Source organism: Schistocerca piceifrons, chromosome 7, assembly GCF_021461385.2.
Source record: "Schistocerca piceifrons isolate TAMUIC-IGC-003096 chromosome 7, iqSchPice1.1, whole genome shotgun sequence".
Classification (NCBI taxonomy): Eukaryota; Metazoa; Arthropoda; class Insecta; order Orthoptera; family Acrididae; genus Schistocerca; species Schistocerca piceifrons.
Window position 1 is genome coordinate 365,277,270 of NC_060144.1, and position 23,996 is coordinate 365,301,265.

Genomic DNA, 23,996 nt, shown 5'->3' on the forward strand with positions numbered 1-23,996 from the left:
CGAAGGATCGTTCCTCGTCCTGCGGATGCCAGAACAGCAACTGATTATTCGAATATTCCTAAACCTAAGGTTGGTGGGTCGCACTATCGTCTCATATATGATACCTCTACAGTGACATCTTCCTGATTTGGTAGTACATCGCACTTCATTTATGGCATTCATAAATTAATCGGTCCATGACTTTAGTATTGCTCCCAGACCGCACCACATTATAGAAGCTTCTAATAAAGTCGCTTTATCATTTTATCATGGTCTGAAGTACCGAGCGGGATAGCGCAGCGGTGCAGTGTTTAGCACATTGGACTCGCATTCGGGGGAAATGACGGCTCGAACCTGCGTCTGCTAACTGTCATTTAGGTTTTCCACGACTCCCAAAACACACTTAAGGCGAATGCCGGGACGGTTCCTTCGAAAGGGCACGGGCGCTTTCTATCTCAATCCTTTCCTAATCCAAGTTTGTGTTCCGTCTCTAAAGACCTCGTTGTCAACGGGATGTTAAACACTAATCTCTTCCTCCTCCTACGATCAGTAGTTTGATGGGTGTTTACAAAGCTATTAGCATAATTCTACTGTTATCAAATGTTTTTTTGGTGTTAGCAATTCCTGATGTTACTGCTCTCATGCATCTTTCCTCAAACCAGAAACTTCAGTGAAAGTATCGTAGTTCTAATCTTTTATATCCTATCCTTTATATCATTAAATGATCACACAATCAAACGTTTAGGGAAACCAGTTTCTTGCGTTCACTATAACCAAGAGAAACCTTCCGAAACCCTTGGTCGAACCATGCAACAGAACAGTTTTTAATTTATGTCTAGGGCGGTGTGTGTGTATGTGTGTGTGTGTGTGTCTGTGTGTGAGTTAAACCACTGAGTGTTAGGGCAGTAGCGAAATGCCCGGCCATGTTTGGTAAATACCGGTTCTCGGAAATTTAGTCAGCCATAAGCCTCAAAACGTGTGTTCATTGTTCAGTAATGGTTAAGGAGATATGCAGGTACATTGTCGTTTCAGGTGAATGTCCCAAACCTTCAGCCTGACTTTCCTATCTTTAATTAAGTGTCAGTTATTTGGAAATATACCTGAATTTTCTCTATTTCTGGAATGGAAATTATGTGAACTGTCAGTTTAATGTGAAGACATTTTAATCGTAATCCAACAAGAGAAGAATGGGTCATTTGCTTAAAGGATATGAACCTACTCAGGAAGTTAAGAGAGCTCCTTCCTATTTGAGATACAGTAAAATGCATGTTGCACAAAATTTTATTATTATCTTCTTTTTAAATCCATCTCATGGGGTGGCCGAGCGGCTCTAGGCGTTACAGTCTGGAACCGCGCGGTTCGAATCCTGCCTCGGGCATGGATGTGTGTGATGTCCTTAGGTTAGTTAGGTTTAAGTAGTTCTAAGTCTAGGGGACTGATGACCTCAGATGTTAAGTCCCATAGCGCTTGGAGCCATTTGAACCATCTCATGGGAAAACCGAGGATAGAAAATCGTAAGCTAAAAAGGAAACAACAGGCGATTTGAAATTAGATAGGGGAGGTATCATAGAACGTTTGTCAAGACAGCAGGGAATAATTTCCATGTCACTAGAGGGTGCCATAGAGGGTAAAAACCGTAGGGCAAGACGTAGGATGCAAGTGCTAATCTGAGATGAAGATGTTCGCCTAACAAAAGGATTCATGGTGGGCTTCATCAAGCCAATCACAAGACTGCCGACTCTACAGAACAAGTGGACTGATGTAAAATCGATAAAGTATTTCGAATTCTTGTACTATATCGCATGAGTTTATTGTGAGGTTCTTATCCTAATTTTACTCAGAAAAATGTTTATGTTTGTGACAGAAAAAGTCTCGAACTTTAAAAAAAATCACTATTTTGTAATGTCTATTCTAACGTTTTTAAACGTGCATGGTCCAACATGCATTTTCGAAAAGACAAAGGAGATCAATAAGGCTTTAATTATGGCTGCCTCTTTCCTGTATCACAGGGTTATTACTGTGAGATGGGAGATACGATGATAAATAGAACGGACAATTAACGGGCCACAATAAACTTTACGCCAGCCACGGGAGGAGAACAGAAGCAGAACGTAATTAAAGACAGGTTTACGAACGTAATTAAAATGTTTTAAAGGGCATAAACTGCCAGTGAAAACTTAAATAACACTGCGTGTTACTTTTATCTCTTCAGTTTTGCATATCAACGGAATAACCTCCCATCTAATTTCTGAGGAATAAAAGATCCGCTGCTAGAGATTTCCTGATTAACAGTAACATATGTAAAAACAGAATGCAAATGGAATTTTTTGTCCCACGAACGTTAGAATATCTTTTGTCTTCCAGGAATCAAGAAATATCAAATACTAACATTTAGTGATTATCACGATGACACCTGCTGGTACAAGGGCATATTAAAAACTGAAACACGCATTATTAATATTAGACAATAATATTCATTTCAAATTTTGTTTCAAAACGGTTTGCGGCTTTCTAGGTCGCCATAAGACAACTTAAGACTAAATAGACCATTCACTCAACAACAGGAAGAGCTTCTAGCTGTAGAAAGGCTGTTATTTCCGAATATATGTGATAGTTGAAAATTCTCATGTTTGAATCAGAAACTGGTACAAAGCTAGGGATATTGTTCAATGACGTGCTGTTTTAGACTGTAAAGATAAGAGTCTCAAAGCAGAAATCCAATTTTTGGCAGGCCTAAGCATATTGTGCTTTACACGTTACGCAGGTATAACTTAAGATCTGTACACGCGAAATATGTACAAACTGATGAACTGTCACAAGCATACTGAAATACATACAAAGAAGATGACTACCAATAAACCTTACACTGTTTTCAAAGAATAAACGTATACGAATATAAAGGGCAAAATAGCACACAAATTGTGTGCGGGCCTAGACTGCTATGGTACACAGCAGAGTGGAGGAAGTCGAGGACGCAATACCGGAAATGGGATACAGTTGCGTAATCTAAATCAAGTAAACTGCTTTTGTACACCTGGAAAAACGACGTCGATTTTGATCCGACGATGGCGTAAGCCACCTGAGGGACAGCAGATGTACTGTTGTGTTGTGTTGTGATGTGATATGTTGTGGTATGGATACCAGAGCGCAATCTGTGTCCATCCTTTACTAGGGAATGCTCACAGTAGAAAACTCAAATGTGGTACAAACGTGTGAAGCGAGCAGGTAACTCGTGCTTCCTACAGCCAACTGAGTGAAACTGAAAGAAGTCGTATTGTGTGGCCTTTCAAGTGGGGGGATGGTCCTTTCAGAGGATTGCGACAGAAGTTGGACGTGATGCGTCAGTTGTGAATCAATGCTGATATCAGTGGTCACTTGAACATTCTGGTACCCACTGACGAGGTTCTGGATGTCCACGCGGAACGCGCCTGCCTGGATCGTCGTATTGTGGATCGTCGAATTTTAAAGGGAGCAGTCACAGATTGTGCAGCTTCAACAGCATAGATAGGACTTGTGAGCTCAGACGTGTCAAGACGAATTGTTGCTAACCGGCTACTACCAGTGGAATCACCGGCACGCACACTTCTAGCCCGTCTTTCACTCAAGCCACCCATCGACGTGCATGGCTCCACTGGATCCGTCAGAAGATCTCTTGAAAGATCGGATGGCGCGCCATCGCCTTCAGCGCTGAAACTAGATTCCGCCTGCGTGCAAGTGATGGTAGTTTGCGCGTACGAAACTACAACTCTCGTTCACCTTTGGTGTTTCCAGATGGGTCGCTAACCTAAGCTCGGTATGTGCAGAACGTTGTTATACCTGTTCTTTCGCTGTTGTTGCAAAATGATAGTGTTTTTCCAGCAGGATCATGCTCTCCCACACACCGCCAGTGAAACTCAACTTGCTCTGCAAGAGGTGTAGCAACTTTCCTGGCCAGCACAATCTCCAGGCTTCTCTCCACTAGAGCACGTGTGCGATAGGCTACGACGAGAAGTGACGTACGATTCATCAACCAATGACTCTTACAGAACTACGTGAACAAGTCGAGCAGTCGTGGCATAACAATTCCAGGAGAATATTCGCCATCTATAAGATCATCTGGACGTCAGAGTCAGCATCTGCATTGCCGTCTGTGGAGCCTGCACCACGTACTAATATTGATGTTTCAGCATGAATACATACCTCGTACCACGGAACCGTGTGTGTTATTGATCTGAAAAGGTAAACATTTCCTATACTCCATATGCACTGTTGCAACACTAAATCTTTAGTAAATTGGAAACATCTGAACGGGTGTACTAATTTTTTCCCCGCAGCGTGTATTGTATTACTGTGAGGACATTGTTATGTGGCTGCTGCTACTGTAGCAACAGTGAATTTTACTATTAAGGATTAAGTCAGGATTCTGTGACTGGTGTTTACTGAATTACTGGCTATGAACACTATGGGACTTAACATTTGAGGTCATCAGTCCCCTAGAACTTAGAACTACTTAAACCTAACTAACGTAAGGACATCACACACATCCATGCCCGAGGCAGGATTCGAAGCTGCGACCGTAGTGGTCGCGCGGTTCCAGACTGAAGCGCCTAGAACCGCTCGGCCACTCCGGCCGGCGAATGCATTAGAACACAGCATACTCAGTATATATGGAATTTTTCATTTTTAGTCCCCATTCTCGTCCAGTCAGTCTAGTTGCTGTAGCCTTAACCGGCTGATCTACATATAATTTATCTACCCTGTCCCTATGTTACGGGATTCTAGTAATTATTAAACTGAAGGCTTCGATTATGATCTTAACTGTTGTACGAGCCTTGTCTATCTCACTCGTTTCTATTTTTTTTTCATTCTCTGAGGATGCTATTTGAAAATTGGTTGATAGAATGCCAAAATATGAACAATTCTCATTTACCGTTTTCATCGTTTTAATAATTTCTTTGGTATTTTTAAAAATTAAAAATTTCGTATAAAAGTTTATCATTGAATGGTGTGCTGGTTTTTCACATAGCCCACAATGCGCAGAATTTCTTTGAATTATTCGCTGGCACACATTGCCAAATGAGGGTGGCAGTTTTCGACTTTCGAGAGACCGTTCTGTTATTCTTCATGTTTATGGGACGTCAACATCAGATCTCAAATATTAATTACCTAAAGCCATTCGAAGCAATTCTCAAAAATTTTCTAGAAAATTGAACGTTTTCCGTGGAAGTTAAGTTCACGAAAACTAAAGAGATTTTTCACGACGGGTCGCGTTGCCTATTCGGTAGCGTTGTAGAATGGTAATCTGGTAATCTGGTGACCGACAGATCACTAATTCGATTCTCGGTACGGTGTTCATTTTATTCGTTTTATTTTCTCATTCAGTTCCTTTTTAATTTTTTTTAATCATCAGTTTTCTTACTGGTTTCATGCGGCCTGTCAAAAATTCATCCACTGTGCCAGCTTTTTATGTCAGAGTAGCAATTTCAACCAACGTCCTCAACTATTTGCTGGATGTATTCCAACTCTGTCTTCCTCTACAGCTTTTACGCTCCACAGCGCCCTCTAGCGCCATGGAAGTTATTCGCCGTTGTCTTAACAGATGTCCTATCATCCTGTTCCTTCTTGTTGTCAGTGTTTTCTATACATTCCTTTCGTCGCCCATTATGCGAAGAACCTCATCTTTCCCCACTTTACTGTTCCATCTAATTTTCAACATCCTTCTGCAGCACCACATCTCAAATGCATGTATCCTTTCCCGGTTTTCTCACAGTCCATAGAATTCTCTGCTCTAAACGTACATTCTCAGAAATTTCTTCTTCAAATAAAGACCTATGTTTGATACAACAGACATCTCTTAGCCAGGAATGTCCAATTCATCAGTGGTAATCTGTTTTTATGTCCTCCTTGCTCCATCCATCATTTGTTATTTTGCTGCCTATGTTTTTCGTCTATTTAGTGATCCCAAATCCGGTATTGTGTTTCTCTCTGTTCTCGTTTCTGCCACTTCTCATTGGTTTCGTCTTTCTCTGATTTACTCTCAATCCGTATTCTGTACTCATTAGAGTGTTGATTCCATTGAACACCATTGAACACCAAACACCGCGGTCATCAGTCCCATCGGGTTAGGGAATGATGGGGAAGGAGTTTGGCCGTGCCCTTCCAAAGAAATCATCCTGGCATTTGACTGAAGCTATTTAGGCAAATTACGCAAAACATAAATCAGGATGTTGGGACGCGGGATTGCATCGTTATCTTCCCGAATGCGAGTTCAGTGTGATAACCAGTGCGCCGCCTCGCTCCGTTCCTTTTTAGAGATATTATACATCATTTAAACATAAAACTCATTTAATATATGGTAATTAATGCATTTCTAACATCATTATAATTAAAAATGTACGTCTTCCATCTTCCAATTACGTAAAGCACGCAAAATTCCAGTTTTCTTCACAACTATAAATTATTAATTATTGCTGTTTCATAAAAGATTATTAATAACTTCTTAAATTTAAATAGTATGATGACAAAGGTTTTATAGAATATCGGTAACTGAGAATTTATACCTTCATTGTGTGCAATATGTAATTAGAAACAAGAAGAAGCGCATTTTTCAAAAAAATGATGATTAGACATAGGTTATTTAGCGTATATTTGTGATTAATTTAAGATTTAAGTGATTTAGGTATTCGAACTGAACGAAAAAAGTAAAACTAAACATAATAACATATCAAGATTCGAACCATCGATCTACATCTCAAACGGTATCAAGCGTGCCCCGCAACCTGTCGTGAAACTCGCATTAACTTTGGTAAATTATATCTCAAAATTCGATTTTCAAGAGAATTTTTGAGAGTTCTTCGCATAATGGGCGATGAAAGGAACGTATAGAAAACACTGACAAGAAGAAAGAACAGGATGATAGGACATCTGTTGATATTGCAGTTCTGAACTTTGCGTACCATACACATAACAAATTACAAAAATCTATTTTCCAGATGATAGTGATTTAAAGTTCTTTGTTGTTGCACAATTATTTTTGTCTTTTAAGCCCTTATCGAGCGTTTACTTGTATAAAAAGCACATTACATGCTCGCCAAGAAAAGGTAATATTATGGCGTGAGTGGAACTTAACGGAAAATTAACCAATTAGAACGAGATAGAGCAAGGAACCATACGAATGGAAAAGCAACATCTTCACTTGAAGTGCTTCGTTACTTTCAGTTTAGATAGTGCTTTGTTCCTAGTGATCTGGCAGTCTGTACACTGACGACGGGATAAATATGCTAAATTTAAGATATCTGCGGCCGTATATATATTATTCGTATACCTAAACAGCAGCTAATAAAAGTAATAAAAATATATACGTGTATATACAAACATTTGGAAGTCTGACTCAGGTTATAAATGATTTTTTCCACAATAATTGAGTGTTTCTAAGCTAGAGTATAACAAATTTCATTGAGAGAGAATATCACCTATCCACAAAATGACACGGATTCATATCACAAACGCATCGCTTGTGAGAAACTCACCTTGCTTTATTCTCGCCGGATATCCTGCGAACTGTGAATGGAAAGCAACAGGTTTGTTCAAATGGCTCTGAGCACTATGGGACTTAACATCTGAGGTCATCAGTCCCCTAGAACTTAGAACTACTTAAACCTAACTAACCTAAGGACATCACACACATCCATGCCCGAGGCAGGATTCGAACCTGCGACCGTAGCGGTCTTGCGGTTCCAGACTGCAGCGCCTTTAACCGCACGGCCACTTCGGCCGGCAAACAGGTTTGTACCATAATGCTACCTGTCCGGAAAGCGTTTGACGCAGTGCCACATTGCAGACTGTTAGCGAAGATCAGAAAATAGGGAATCGATTCGCAGATATGTCACTTGCTGAATACGTTTTAAGTAGCAAAATTCAGTTCGTTATAATAGAGGGCTAGGGTTGGTCGGAGAAATAGGTTGGGTTAAAAGTGCCCCAACGAAGCGTTATATTACCAGTCTTGCTCTATAGAGACACAAAGATCTGGCGGACAGCCAGAACAGCAACCTGCGACAGTTTGCTGAATGCTGTAGTGAACTGGATAGTCTTTTGTTTAAGCGACTGTAGAAAGATACAGGATGACCCGCGCAGAACTATTTAGCGTCGTGAGTGGTAGCTTGCACTAAATGTGCAAAACTAGGGGAGGTGACGTGCCAGCCTCGGTGTAGTGGGAATATTCTCAGACAGTTTGCGTGGTATAAAGGAGTAGGATCACAGGGAATAGTGGCACTCATTGTTGAGAATTGCTCGAGTGTCTGCAATCCCAAACAGATCGGATTAAAGGAAGACATCGAAGTAACTGAGAGGCATGCTGCTCGATTTGTTACCGGTGGGTTCGATAATGTTACGAGTATTACAGAAATGCTCCTTGAACTCAAATAGGAAGGAATCCCTTGAGGATAGAAGACGTTGTTTTCGCGAATCACGATCGAGAAAGCTTGAAGATTCGGCGTTTGCGACAGACCGCAGTACGAACCTACTGCCATCAGCAGACATCTCGCTTGAGGACTGGGAAGACAAGGCAAGAAAAAACTAGGCTATCCCCATGCACTTTTGAGTGGAGCAAGAAACGGAATGATTAAAAATGATGCAGGGTACCTTCCGCCATAGACCGTACGGTGGCTTGTGGAGCACGTGTGTATTTAAGTGTGCTTTTATAGGAGAGGAAATAAAAATAAAGCGAACCTCTATAAATACTGCAACTGAATAACAAGTCTGAAGTCATTAGTACAGTTTTCACGCTGATAATACGTCAGGATATATTTGTGATACGCATGTTAGTATGTACTGTACTCGTTATTTAATAAATAAACCATCAGATGTGCCAGTGCGTGACATAAATATTTAATCAGTCCTGATATCGGCACGTGTGTGTGTGTGTGTGTGTGTGTGTGTGTGTGTGTGTGTGTGTGTGTGTACACGCTAATGTGTACCAATCCGCCATCCCGTGCCGCCTCCTGTACGCTAATGGGGTGGTCGCCCTGCCAGCTGCCGGCAGCAAGCTTAATAGAACATTTATGAGATGCTAATAGAAGTTTGATTTGAATTGGTAACGATAAGTATCCGAGTCATCCGCACGCGGCCGTGCAAATCGAGTTTGTTAAACGGTGCGTTAATTGGCAGCGGAACGGTGCGTAATCGTCCCTACACGGACGTCAGCGGACAGCGCGCCGCGCCAACAACATGTCGCTATCGATGCGGCCCTAGTCGAAGCTTCGATTACGTTGTCACGCACAGGCGTTTCTGACGTGAAACCTACAAACTGCGTGGTTGCCTGCAGATTACACACACACACACACACACACACACACACACACACACACACACACCTCACATACGAGTAATTAATCGTTTTCAAACCTAGCCCGAAATAGATGACCATTTACTATCTCTGAGACGCAGCTTACCTAACGAATTAGATGCCCGTATCGGGAATCCGGTTTGACTCCATCTGTTTTTCGACACATGAAAATTTGTGTCGAACCGGAACTCGAACTCGGTTCCCCTTTATTTTACACATTTTCCGTTTAGAAAATGTTAAAAGGGAAATGCTAAGGCTAAATCTAGATGTAGTGGAGGTCAGTGCAGTGAAATGGAGAGAAGATAAAGATATCTGGTCAGATGAGTACAGATTAGTGATGAACCTCTGCAGAAAATTATGAGAGTATAATTCGTTATGAACAGGAAACTAGGGTAGAAAGTGAGTTACTGTGACCAGTTCAGTGAGAGGGTTGTTCTCTTCAGAATCAAAGCGATCCAACAACGAACACAGTAGTTAAGGATTATGTGTCGACATCGCAAACGGAGGATGAAGAGATAAAGAAAGTGTATGAAAATATTGAACGAGTAATTCAGTATGTACAAGGCGATGAAAATCTAACAGTCGTTGGGGATTGGAAAGCAGTTACACGGGAAATAATACAAGAAAGGATTGCGGGACGATATGGGCTTGGCAACAGGAAATGTGAGAGGAGAAAGAATAATTGATTTCTGCAATAAAATTCAATTAGCAATAGTGAATACTCTGTTCAAGAATCACGATAGGGGGGGGGGGGGGTGATATTCTTGGAAAAGGCTGGGAGACACGGAAATATTCCAATTACTTTATTTCATGGTCAGGCAGATGCTACGAAACCAGATATTACATTGTGAGGTGTGCCCAGGAGCAGATACAGACACAGATCGCAATTTAGCAATGCAGAAGAGTAGGCTGATATTTAAGAGGCTTGTCAAGAAGAAACAGTGCGCCAAGAAATACACTGGAAGTTGTCCCAGGCTATAGACACTACGATAATGAATAGCTCTGTAAACGGTTAAAGAGAAGTAGACATTCCCAAAAACGACAGTCACAGAAGTTTGAAAGAGAAACATATTCACATGGAAGGTAATTGCGTAGAAAGAACGGGTAACAGAAGGAATATTTCATTTCATGGAAGAAGGAATGTGTGTTGGAATTCAGGATTATAGAAATACAAGTCACGAATTAAATAGGAAGTGTAAGTAAGCTACGGCGAAATGGCTGCACAAAAAATTTGAAGAAACTGGAGCGGAAATGATTGTCATCACGATGAATTCAGCATACAGGAAAGTCAAAACAACCATCCGTGAGATTAAAAGCAAGGGCGGTAACATTAGGGGTGAAATGGGAATTACACTAATAAAAGCAAAAAAGAGAGCGGATAGGTTGAAAGAATACATTGAAAACTCCACAAGAAGGAAGATTTGTCTTTATGACCGAGAGACAAACAGGAATCGAAAAGAAGAGGTAGGAGACCAAGTATCAAGCTCAGAATTTAAAAGAGCTTTGACGACTTAAGATCTAACAAAGCAGAAGTGATACACAACAATCCATCCGAATTACTAACGTCGTTGGGGAAAATGGCAACAAAACTATTCAGGGTATTGTGTAGAATGTATGAGTCTGGAGGTATACCAACAGACTTTCATAAAAATATCATCCACACATTTCAAAAGACTGCAACAGCCGACGAGTGTGAGAACTACCGCAAAATCAGCTTAACGGCTCACTTGTCCACTTTGCTGACGATAATAATAGATAGAATAACGGAAAAGAAAACTGAGAATCTGTTAGATGACGATCTGTTTGGCTTTCGGAAAGGTAAAGGCACCAGTTCTGACGTTGCGATTTTGCGATTAATGATGGAACCAAGACTGAAGAAAAATTGATAATGGAAACAAGACTGGAGAAAAATCAAAACACGTTCATTTGCTTTTTCAGTCTCGAAAAAAATCATTCGACAATTTAAAATGGTGCAATTCTGAGAAAAATAGGGCTAAGCTGCAGAGAAAGAGGGGTAATATACAATACGTACAAGAACCAAGAGGAAGACTAATAACGAAAGGCACTGATTAAAATGGCTGTTAAACACAGAAATAGACTTTCACCTCTGTTGTTCAACCTATAAATCGACGAAGCAATAATGGATTTGATGGAAAAGTTCAAGAATGGGATTAAAATGAAGTGTGAAAGGTTATCAATGATAAGATTCGCTGTTAACATTGTGAAGAATTACAGGATCTGCTGAATGGGATGAAGACCAATGAACAGAATGTGGATTGAGAGTAAATCGAAGAAATACGGAAGTAATGAGAAGTAGCAGAAATAAGAACTGGTGATCACGAAGTAAATGAAATGCTACCGAGGCAGCAAAATAATCCGTGATGGACGGAGCAAGGAGGACATAAAATGCAGACAAGCAATAGAAAAAAGAGCATTCCTAGCCAAGGTCTTACTTGGATAAAGGAATTTATGAGCACCGCACTGCGTGGTAGTGAGACGTGGATTGTGTGGAAAACCATTACAGAAGAAAATCTGAGCATTTGAGATGTGTTGCTACAGAAAAATGTAGAAAATTAGGTGGACTGATAAGCTAAGGAACGTGGAGGTTCTCCACAGAGCCGGCTATGGAAGAAATATTTGTAAAACACTAAGAAGAAGCAGAGAAATGGTAGAACATATATTAATACATCATCCGTGATGTATTAATAGAGGGAGCTGGAGAGGGTAGAAACTGTAGAGGAAGACGGAACTGGAATACATGCAGCAAATAGCTAAGGTCGTAGGTTTGAACTACTGCCCTGCGACGAACATGTTGGCACAGGGGAGGAATTCGTGACAGGCCACATCGAACCAGTCAGAAGACTCATGACTCAAAAAAAATAAAAGCACACCTGACACGGATTGTTGAGTAGTATGCATGTGTCCACCAAGGTAGAAGCTGCCTTCTAAGATGACTTGAGGACTTCAGGATGACTAATTTGGTGGTTTGGTGGGTTGTATACGTGACATGCTCCACTAATTCCTGCACATTAGGCTGAACAATGTCCAGTTACCTCTGATGATGATCCACCTAGGCGGTGTCCTTTCGCGGACGCGAAGTGGGGCCGAGGCAGTTCCGGGTAAGTTTTATAGTCTGGCGATAATTTATGGATTTGTAGTTTTAGCTTGACGATGTCCCCTACGGACAAAGGGTAGATACTGTTATTCTGAAGAAGGTTGGGTTATCCCAAATGAAACCTAGAAAAATTCTAGGTAACGGTGCAACTGAGGCTGTTGATTATTAAAATTAATACACAGCTCTACAAAATAATTTTTTTTTTCGTTGCCAGGGAAGTTTGAACGAAAATGGGATATTGTTATGATACTCATTCCGAGTATATTTGTACTTTTTCCAAATTGGCTCTGGTTTTTGAGATATAGGTTATTTGTGGAAATAAGAGTTTCATGTGGATAATATCGACTGCAGGGTCCATATATGGTGTAATGTATTTGCTACCTGTTTTTTAATTAGTGATATTGTACTATCTTTATTAAACAATTGTGCTCAGGGAGTGCATCTGTGTGGTTGAGGATTACATCATGCAAACATCACACTGTCAGCATGTGTTCAGTCCTGTTGTGCGGTGCGTGTGTTGAAGATATTGAGGGTTGTGCAGATTTGAATTCGGCGGTACTCGACATTCATTTGTTGGACGAGGTAATCCCCGCAACAGCCGATAGGTAGCGTTCAGTGTAAACAAGAAAAATGGTGATGGTCGAAAGTCACACACATGTGCAGTGCAGCTTCAAGGAGATAGAACCTTTTCATCGTGACGTAGCAAATAAGAGGTGAGTATTCATTTCACACAAAACAATTAATGATGTTTGTTGGATGTGATTGACATGCAAATACAAGAAAGTTCTGCATAATATGTAGTATTTGTGCAATTTTGTTTTAGGAAAACATGAGTTCTTCACGCCGTCTTTGCGTGAACCATCCAGATGAGTTCTGCTACATTTGTGGTGAATACGTTCTTCAAAAGAACAGGAAGAATATCACTCCTTTTGTGAAGGAAGTGTATCTGGCATATTTCGGAATTAAACTTGGAGATCAAGACAAGGCGTGGGCACCCCATAAAGTTTGTAAATGCTGTGTGGAGTGCTTACGGCAGTGGACAAAACGAAAAAGGAAAAGCTTAAACTTCGGAGTGCCTATGGCATGGCGAGAGCAGAAGAATCATACGGATGATTGCTATTTTTGCATTGTTAATGTGAAAGGTTTTAATAGGTTCAAAAAACGAAAGTGGGAATATCCCGATTTGGAGTCAGCAAGAAGACCGGTGGTGCACAGCAACGATGTTCCTGTACCAACCTTCACAACATTACCCACGCTAACATCATCAGATGACGATGTGCACGGCGAGGAATGTACAAGTAGTGGTTCGGAATACGAAGGACGTGAGAGACAATCCCAGCAGTTCGACCAGAAGGAGCTCAGTGACTTGATACGAGAACTCAATCTTTCAAAGCAAGCATCAGAACTCTTAGCATCCAGGCTTAAGGAAAAGAACTGTCTTCATCCAAGTGTTAAAATAACATCTTACCGGACGAGAGAAGAAAACGTTCTTCCATACTTCAACCAAGAAGAGGTTATAGTGTATTGCAGCAATATACCTGGACTTTTACTTGAATTGGGGCTGCCGGAATATAGACCAGAGGACTGGCGTCTCTTCATAGACAGTTCCACTAGAAGTTTAAAATGTGTTCTCCTACACAATGGCCATCGTTACGTATCTATTCCAATTGCCCACTCAACAAAACTTTGTGAAGCATATGCTAACATCAAGATGGTTCTGCAGAAAATTCAGTATATGCAGCATCAGTGGTTGATTTGTGTTGATTTGAAAATGGTGAACTTCTTCCTTGGACAACAAAGTGGATACACAAAGCACCCATGTTTTATCTGCATGTGGGATAGTAGGGCAAAGCACTAACATTGGAAGCAGAAAACATGGCCTCCAAGGGAACATATGGCTGTTGGTGAAGCAAACATCATTAATGAACCTCTGGGTAGTAGGGACAAGATTGTTCTTCCACCATTACATATTAAGTTAGGACTAATGAAGCAATTCACCAAAGCTTTAGACAGAAATGGTAATTGCTTCACATACATCTGCAATACGTTCCCTGGACTCAGTAGTGAAAAACTTAAGGCAGGAGTATTTGATGGTCCTCAAATTCGCAGGCTCATCAACGATACCAATTTTACAAGTGTCATGACTGTCACTGAAGCATCGGCCTGGAACAGTTTTGTCGCTGTTGTAAAATGTTTTTTGGGCAGTCATAAAGCTCCCAATTACGAGGAACTGGTCAAAAACACGCTCACTAACTTTCAAAACTTAGGAGCTAACATGAGCATAAAATTGCACTTCCTTCACAGCCACTTGGATCGATTTCCTCGTAATCTAGGTGATTTCAGTGAGGAACAAGAAGAGCGGTTCCATCAAGATATGAAAGGAATAGAGGAAAGATATAAAGGAAGATGGGACAGGCATATGATGGCAGATTATTGCTGGAATCTGCAACGTGACTGTTCTGAAGAGACCTATAAAAGGAAAGCGTGCAGGAAGCGGTTCGTCATGGACGGAAAATGATATACTTATAGAGAAACTTTTCAATTATGTTTTATACGTGGACAAATGCCTATCAGGTTTTCATAGAAGCTATTTATAAAGATTATTTTCTTTTTTCATTGTAGTTTGTAGCGCTCGAGTTCAGTATTAGCAATTTTTTCTAATTTTTTGAATAAATCATGCATTATCTCAAACTAGAGCCAAACTGCATAAATGGTTGCTATATTCGTCCTCAGCACCACTAACCCATCCTAAAGCCACTCAAATATCCTTGGCAAGAAAATGAGTGTTGACCAGTGATATTTATACAATTGCTGACAGGGCCCCGAAATGTTGAAGATATTTAACCCCTCCATCTGATAGGTGGATCCAGAGTGGCAAGCGGTCACTGGAATAAATGTCATCAGGGACCTTCCAGTGATCAGAATCTGCAAGGGCTGCGATGTACAAAGAGAGTTCTACGGCTGAGGGTACCCCAATTCCTGTGCTGAAATGAGTCAAGTGCTCTTGTTTAGGATGCAGAATTCCTGAGACAGCACGAGGCTCTCTAAAACTCGATACCGGGAAAAGTGAAGTGTGAACCTCATAACACATGACGTCTGAATACGATAAATGGTCAGTGAGGTTAGTTCATAAGATTTGTGAGAGCCTCAGCATTTATCGGTTCCTGTGGTAGTAAATACGAAGAGCAGTACAATGATGCTTCGACCCACTTGAAGTTCAATGTCAGCTGCTTGCAGGTTAGTAACCAAGGGTAGAGCAGTGTTAGTGACAAACACAGCTACCATTCGCTTGGCCATTTCCCCAGTAATGTCCTTACGGTGGAGGACATAGCCCTGCAGCTAATGAGAGTTTGTACGTTTGAACAAAGGGGATATTCCTGGGCTAGGAATTTCAGTTCTTCCAATGCTTGCTGACCACACTGATGTTCCACTATAGTAGGGAGGCCATTTAACGGTGAGATATTTTTATTTATGGTGAAAATTTTAAGTAAGTGTAATTCATACAGAAAAGAGACCACATGCAGAAAAATTATGCGACCCCTTCTTGAATACTGAAGGTTCGATGTCTTGCATTCAACTTTTTCTGGTGAGGTCGCTATTGCTGCTGAATTGTTACTGATAGGTTTTATCAACACGCGAGTGTTACGACAATGCTCTGTGGAGGAAAGAACCTCGGAGGAACATCGGTGGAAAGAACACTACCAAACAAATTTATAGAAGTAGCGTTGGTGACAGACTGCACTACAGTTCAACCACACCAACATTCGCGTAAATATCGAAGGTTAGAGAAATCAGGACTCATATGGAAGAAGATAGGCAGTCATTTTTCAAAGGCTCCATTTGCAAGTGGAACAAGAATGACGATAAGCAGTGGTAAAAGGCATCCTTCGCAATGCAGTATATGGTAGTCTGCGGAGTACGTGTGTAGATGTACTTGATATCAAATTCGTTTGACCCAGATACCTCTGACTTCGCCAACAGACGGCAACCAGCGGTGTACGTAAAACCGGTTACCTTGGAAACACAGAATTGCTGGGTGTCGGTTCCGCCCTAGCGGTGTAGCGATATAAAATGGTGAGCGCCGAGGCGAGAACAACGCAGGAGTGCCATGGCAGGATGCCAGATCCCGGCTCTGCCGTCATGCCCAATTCACTGCCTTTCCGCACGGCTGCGCGATCCGCTGATATCCGCACCAGCTTCCAGGGCTTCCCGCTAGGGGCGCTGCAGGCAGGGCAGAGCCGCCTAGAGCCCGCCCTTCAGCATTACTTCCATTTCTCGCTCCGTTCGACTCCACTAAGACAGTCGGTGTGCACCAACGCTGAAGAAGATGACATCAAATGTAACGAGGTACGGTATCTCAAACAGAATGACCTCTTCCATTACAATCTATATAAATTCCGAAAATATACATCATGTGTAATCCAGCTCTCGTTTTTCCCCACATATCAAGCCATGGAACAAGGCTGTCACTTAGGTACAGTAACAATCTTGAACGCTTGGTGCCATCCTGCTTTAAGATAGTTATTAAAGCCCATCTTCTATACGCCACGAAATGCACTAGAAATCTTTATTTACCAAAACTGATTTTCGAGTCTATAACTCATCATACGTGGCATATTATGTACCTCTTTGGCAGTGATAAGCGTGTCAACTAATCGATAGAACTGTCACTGCCTAAGATTCGACAGCAGTAACACACATGACAACCTATGTATAACCTACCGTATTAACTGACACGCATCTCACTGTTATAGAGGTACATAATATACTACTGAAAGAAACCAAAAACGAGTTTCGTAAACATTTCTAGAGCAGCTCAAGATGTATAGAAAATCTCCTTAAATAGATAAGAGTAACATTTCTCGATTTCCCAGAAGTATCTGTCATTGCACACGGGTATCAAGCCAAGTTTGTGGCAGTACTGAGTATATGAATTAGCGTGGATTAAGGATCATAGCCAGATGTAGAAGTAACGTTGGGTGTGTCCCAGTGAAGTATTTTGGGACTCTTGCAGTTCGTGTCGCATATTACTGTCATTCAGAAGACATCAGTAGTAACGTCAGACTTTACGCAGATAATTTCGTTATATACAATATAATATCGTCGTAGAGAAGATGTACATACGTTCACTTAGTTCTTGGTGAGATTAGAAAGTTGTGCAGACATGAGCAACTTGCTTTATATGGTCAGAAATGCAAATTATCTTGTCCATAAAATGAATAAATCATCGGTCACAGAGACGGTCATCCCAAGTAGCTTACCTGATTCTAACAATTTGTAGTGGTATCAAATGAAAAGATCAAACAGGCTCTAGCATTCGCGCTTCCCGCGTCCGGGTTCCCGGGTTCGATTCCCGGCGGGGTCAGGGATTTTCTCTGCCTCGTGATGACTGGGTGTTGTGTGATTTACTTAGGTTAGATAGGTTTAAGTAGTTCTAAGTTCTGGGGGACTGATGACCATAGATGTTAAGTCCCATAGTTCTCAAAGCCATTTGAGCCATTTCAAACAGGCTATGCCAAAGGTAAAGAAGCTGACAGATCTCCAATGACGGGTAGAATATTCGGGAAATGCAGTAAGTCTATAGAGGAGAATGCCTGAAAGAAGAACGCTTTTGTGATCTATCTTAAAATATTGCTAAAATATGTGGGACCCCATCAAATAGGATTAACAGCGTACATTTAACGTATATGAAGAATGGCAGCACGAATTGTCACAGGTTTGTTTGCCTCGTCGTGGAGCTGCAGAAAGAACTAAACTGGCGGACACTTGAAGATGGGACACAAGCTATTCCGTGAAAGCCTACATAGCATGTACCGCACACATAGGGATCGTGAAGGCGAGACTTCACTAATTACAGCGCCCACGGAAGCAATCATTCTTCCACGCCCCATACGTGAATGGAATGAAGGAAAACCGTAATAAAAGGTACAACGAAATGTGTCCCATGCTATACACTTCACAATAGTTTACAGAGTATGTAGACATACTTCAATCACATCGTCTTGGGATAAGCAAAATGAGAGAGGACCAGAGAATCGTGTTTTCAACAATTACATTGTCTGAAAGTAGGACAGTTTGCTTGTGTAATTCCAAAATGTTTTGTAGCTAAAACGCAGCATAAGTAGCTATGTTTTTAGTAGTTTCGTCTTATACTTTTTTTTATACGTACAGTTATTTCAGCTTCGGTATCGTACATGTGTGTCGCTTCTGTTCTTTTTCCCCTTTATTTTATTGCTTAAATTTACGGTTCCAAAATAACCATATTTGTCAAACTAACCCGTAAAATGTTACACAACTTGTCAAATACCTTTGTTTAGCATGTATTTCAATATTGATATTTAAGCCGCAAAACCACTGTTACTCGTTAATACTGTCATATTATTCCTCTTTTGTTTCATTCGTCAACCAAACCTTTTGGTCAGTATATTACATGCATGATACTTGACAATCAAAAGTAGGTTTAAAAAGCCATTTGTTAAACATCTATATATGTGGTTAGATATTACGTCATCAATTTATTTACCGTTTAAATGGCTAAATGGCCGTTAGATACCGAAGGCCACATAAAACAATACCAATACCACAGTCTATGGGCATATTTCTGGTAGGTTCCCATATACAGGACAAGCACACGTAGAAAACTGTTCCTTTACGATGCAGTTGTTTGCAAGGAAATATCGTCATTTACCCGTACAGGCTTCTTCCGATAGCTCATTGGGCAACAGCTGTTGCTATGCGGGGTAGCCAAATAAAAACCAGGCAGATGTGAATAAAGTTTTTGTATGTCCCTCCTTCTGAATGAAAGTTTGTGTGACTTCAGCCGTTCACTTATGTAATAAACTGAAACATCTGTAGCCATCGATGTTATTTATTATATAGCAACACGTTTCGGTGACTCAATACACCGTCTACAGGTCTTAGTTGACGCTGAGACGGTGAACTCTAATCCTATACACGACCCCATCAGTGACCAATATGTATCAACTGGCTTCCGTAGACTACTGCAGCAGCAATGTTGTGTCTGCAACAATCAACTACCAAATACGAACTAATTGATACTCAGTAACTCAAGACCATAAATACTCATGACCGCCACTGAACAACGTTTATTTTAATACATTACATTGAATTCACTTGCGAGTAGTAGCCCCAAAGTTAAGGAAATAAGATAAAAACAGTTTTGACAATAGCAGTTCCTTAGCAAATCATATACGTATGGACTAAAACTTGCAGTGCATCAGATATGAAGAAAACGAACTCGCATTCAAGCTTTCCTTATATATGTGAGCGCTCAACTTAATATTTCGAAAGTGAGTTAATTTCACGAATATTTAAAATTACAGTTCATTATATAACACTGTAGTCATTGAAAAGCAGTATTGAAGCTCTCAAATCATATTTATTTAGTTTTTTTAGTATTATTAGTTCGCGACAGTTTGTTTTAAACAGGCATTTCAGTTCACTTCAGGGCTTTGCAAAACGTAACGTTTCACCTGGCTTACTAACACTCATCTAAAGATAAAATTTCGCTATACTGAACAGTTATCACCCTCGAATGAGAAATTTCTTGTGTGCTTTTGCCGACTACAGGCTACATTATACGTCCATTGGTTCCATTGTTAATCACAAAATACGCAATGAAATCTTGTTTCCATATTCGTTTGCACGTAGTAAACACAGAAAATAGGAGATGTATAGTTCCTAATAGTCTTCCGACAATCTTTCATTTCGTGTTATCAGAATTTACAATGAAAACATCATTCTCTCGTGGCAATAACCATTATTAATGACCGCTTTAAATAAATTTGAAAATATTGAATACTGTCTAATAACTAAGACAGGAAACATGTAATTGTGTGCCTACACTTTGCTTACTCCGCAACGCTTGTTACTGTGGAAAGTGCATATTCTAGCTTAATTTGTTTAGTTGCAAAAATGTTTGGTGCTTGTAAACAACGTTTATTTTAATCAGTTACATTGAATTCACTTACCAGTAGTAGCTCCACAATTAAGGGAATAAGATAAAAACAGTTTTGACAATAGCAGTTCATTAGCAAATCATATACGTATGGACTAAAACTTGCAGTGCATCGGGTATGAAGAAAACGAACTCGCATTCAAACTTTCTTTATATATGTGAGCGCTCAACTTAATATTTCAAAAGAGAGTTCACTTCATGAAAATTTTAAAATTACAGTTCATTATATAACACTGTAGTCGTTGAAAAGCGGTATTGAAGCTCTCAGTTCATATTTATTTAGTTTCTTTTTAGTATTATTAGTTCGAGACAATTTGTTTTAGACAGGCATTTCAGTACTATTTATTGCATCGTAGCATGACGCTCACGGGATGTAATACAAACATGTATAGTAGTTCATTTGAGGAGCCTCGCCGTATAACCGCACGGTTTAGGGCGTCTTGCCACGGTTCGCGCGGTTCGCCCCGTCGGAGGTTCGAGTCGTCCCTCGGGCATGGGTATGCATATGTATATGTTGTCCTTAGCGTAACTTAGTTTAAGTTAGATTAAGTAGTGTGTAAGCCCAGGGACTGATGACCTCATCAGTTTGGTCCCGTAGGAACTTACCACAAATTTTCAGTTTTGATTGAGGTGGTAGCAACTTACGTTCTCACGGCATATGGAGTGTGAATTCGCAGATCAGTAGCACAGGCCGTTGCATGGTACCAGGTTCGACTCGTGCAGAAACACCGATATTAGTACGTGGTGTAGCCGCCACAGGTGGCAATGCAGGCACTATCTCTGGTATCCACTTGATGGTACTGATGAAAAATACTTTCCTGGGATGCATTATGCCATGCCTGCTCGAATTGTTCGTGTAGTTATGTAAGAGTCGTTGGTTGGAGAGCCGCACGCACCAGTCACTTCACGTCCTATCATATGATACACATGGTCGAGAGGAGACAAGCCCGGAGATAGCGCTGGCCAGGAAAGCTGATGCAAGTCTTGCAGAGTGCGCTGAGTTTCGCGGAGAGTGTGTGAGCGAGCATTATCCTGTTGGAACAACACATCACCTTCCTGTTGTAAGAATGGCAAAACAACGGGGTTAAGAAGCTGCGCTTACTAAGCTGTTAGCTACCGATCCAGAAACACCAAAGGTGAGCGAGAGAGTGAAGCTTTTCGCACCCCAGATCACATGGCCTGGACGAATGCACTCTACAAGACAGTGCTCATCAGGCCTTCGCCGTACGCGCATAAGACCATCATTAGCGTGCGGGCAGAAATTGCTTCCATCGCCGAAGACCATGGCGCGCCATTCCCTCCTGCAGGTGATCCTCTGACGCCACCGGTCGAGCCTTGCTTACCGGTGCTGTGGCGTGAGTGGAAGACGGTTAGAGGTGTGCATGAAAGCCCCACTGCTAATAACAAAAATGGTTCAAATGGCTCTGAGCACTATGGGACTCAACATCTGAGGTCTCAGTCCCCTACAACTTAGAACTGCTTAAACCTAACTAACCTAAGGACATCACACACATCCATACCCGAGGCAGGATTCGAACCTGCGACCGTAACAGTCACGCGGTTCCGGAACGAAATGTCTAGAACCGCGCGGCCACCGCGGCCGGCTGCTAGTAACAGGTTCGCAACAGTCCGTGTTGACACATCTGGGCTCACAAGCCCCATTATATCTGCTGCTGTAGCTGTACGATCTGCCTCGGCTGGCCATACAATACAACGATTCTGGCGGGCGTCTGTGCTGCGTGGATATCCGGACCCGCGTCTACGGATGTAAGAGTGTTTACGTGACTACTGATACCAGCATCGTTGCACACCTGACACGCACGTCCAACCTGTGCGGCAATTCTTCTAAAGGCACGCTCCGCCACTCCGGACGCCATAATTTCACCCCTTTCAAACTCGCTCAGTTTCTAAGTGGCATGGTTGCCTGCCTGATTCACACTGAGTTCTCTGGCTCTGAGCGTTCTCTATTAAAGGGTAGACAAGATGGTGCTGAGGTAGCTAGGCCACTACGCTATTAGTTGGCAGACGACGCTGAAGCCAGTATCAAAACAACAAATACCCCCCGGTAGCATAAATTTTTGTCGGATCAAAATCGACGTCGTCTTTACTAGTGTACCAATTTTTTTCCCAGCAGTGTATTACTGTTTATGTAATTTGCTCCATTTTTTACGCAAAAAGATATTCTAAGCGGCGATGGACTCGGCTTATCGACATGTTTTGGTTGGTGTCTGAAAATAATGTAGGGTTAATGGGTCGTGTGACCTTAAACATCAAAGACTTCTACATAGACAGTGAATATTCTCGCCATGACGCCACTTCCATCGCATGGATGTGGATGTGATTTACTTTAGCAGCAGATAAATCCACAGAATGTTCAGTGTCCCTAATGCCTTGCTGCTTAATTGAAAGCCGTGCTTAAGCTCCTCCCCTCTGGCGGAACCGTCACAACCCATAGTGACGGGCGCACGTGTTGAAGGAAAAGCACGTCCACGGCAGCCATTACCTTAGAATCCGGAGAATTCCCTCAGAACTCATTATGGGTTTTCAGGAAAGTCTGTTTACGGTGGCAATACAAAACAGTGCAATCCACGATTGTACGATGTTTGCTTGTTCGGACAAAGTCTTTTAGTAAGACTCAACAGGAACAAGTCTTCTCGAGAATTGATCACACAACATCCGCTTCGGGTAGTTACAGCCCGAACAGCAGACCCCGAGGTAGGCTCCATGTTGGTGAAGGTTTTCTGACAAGTGCTGAAGCACTAAGGAAAGTAGTAAGACACTCTAACAGAGCTTAACGTTTACCGTCCTGGTAAAAATTTTTTACAGCCACATGTTTTGTCACGGTATAGATTGACTGAAGAGATGAGAACGTTTGGAAAGATATATTGGAAAATGACTGATAATAAACTAATTATATCCAATACTCTTCTAAGAATAGAGTTACTACCGATACAGATGCGAATAAAACAAATTGAGGAACAGGGATTAATGGAGAAATCTAAGACTGCCTTTAGTACTAAGTTTCACAGTTTTTCATTACAAAGTTTTCAATCTACTGATATAAGGTGGAAATTATGTAATAGACATTTGAACTGATATTTAATAAACACTCTAAATTAAGGATTCCGGAGATGTTTAACTTTGTTGACATTGCAAGTGTGATTACGAATATTGTCCTCATAGTGCTTCTAAGCTACTGGAAAGAGTTTTGGTATTGAGAGGCACCACACAATAATATTTCGCCTTCGTACCGTATTTGGCCGGTGTACGAATGGCACAGGATTATCTGACGCATCGTCAGCAAAATCTGAAAGAAGAAAACAATAACGTAAATGATTCAGTACCGTGGCCTCCATCCCTGGATATTAATTTTGTAATGCATCGGCCTAGGATGCAGATGGGGACGTGTCTGCAATAATTGTCAGAACGTCTATTTCATTCGCCACTGTCACTTGGAAATACCGAACTGCAAGCCCCTTGCGACGTATGCAACCCTGCGATACATGCACGCTCCCTATAATTCGTTCGTCTTCCCGGGATTTCGCGAAGGATGATCCTCAGGCCTGCAGCTAAAACCTCTAGATCTTATCAACTACAGCCTA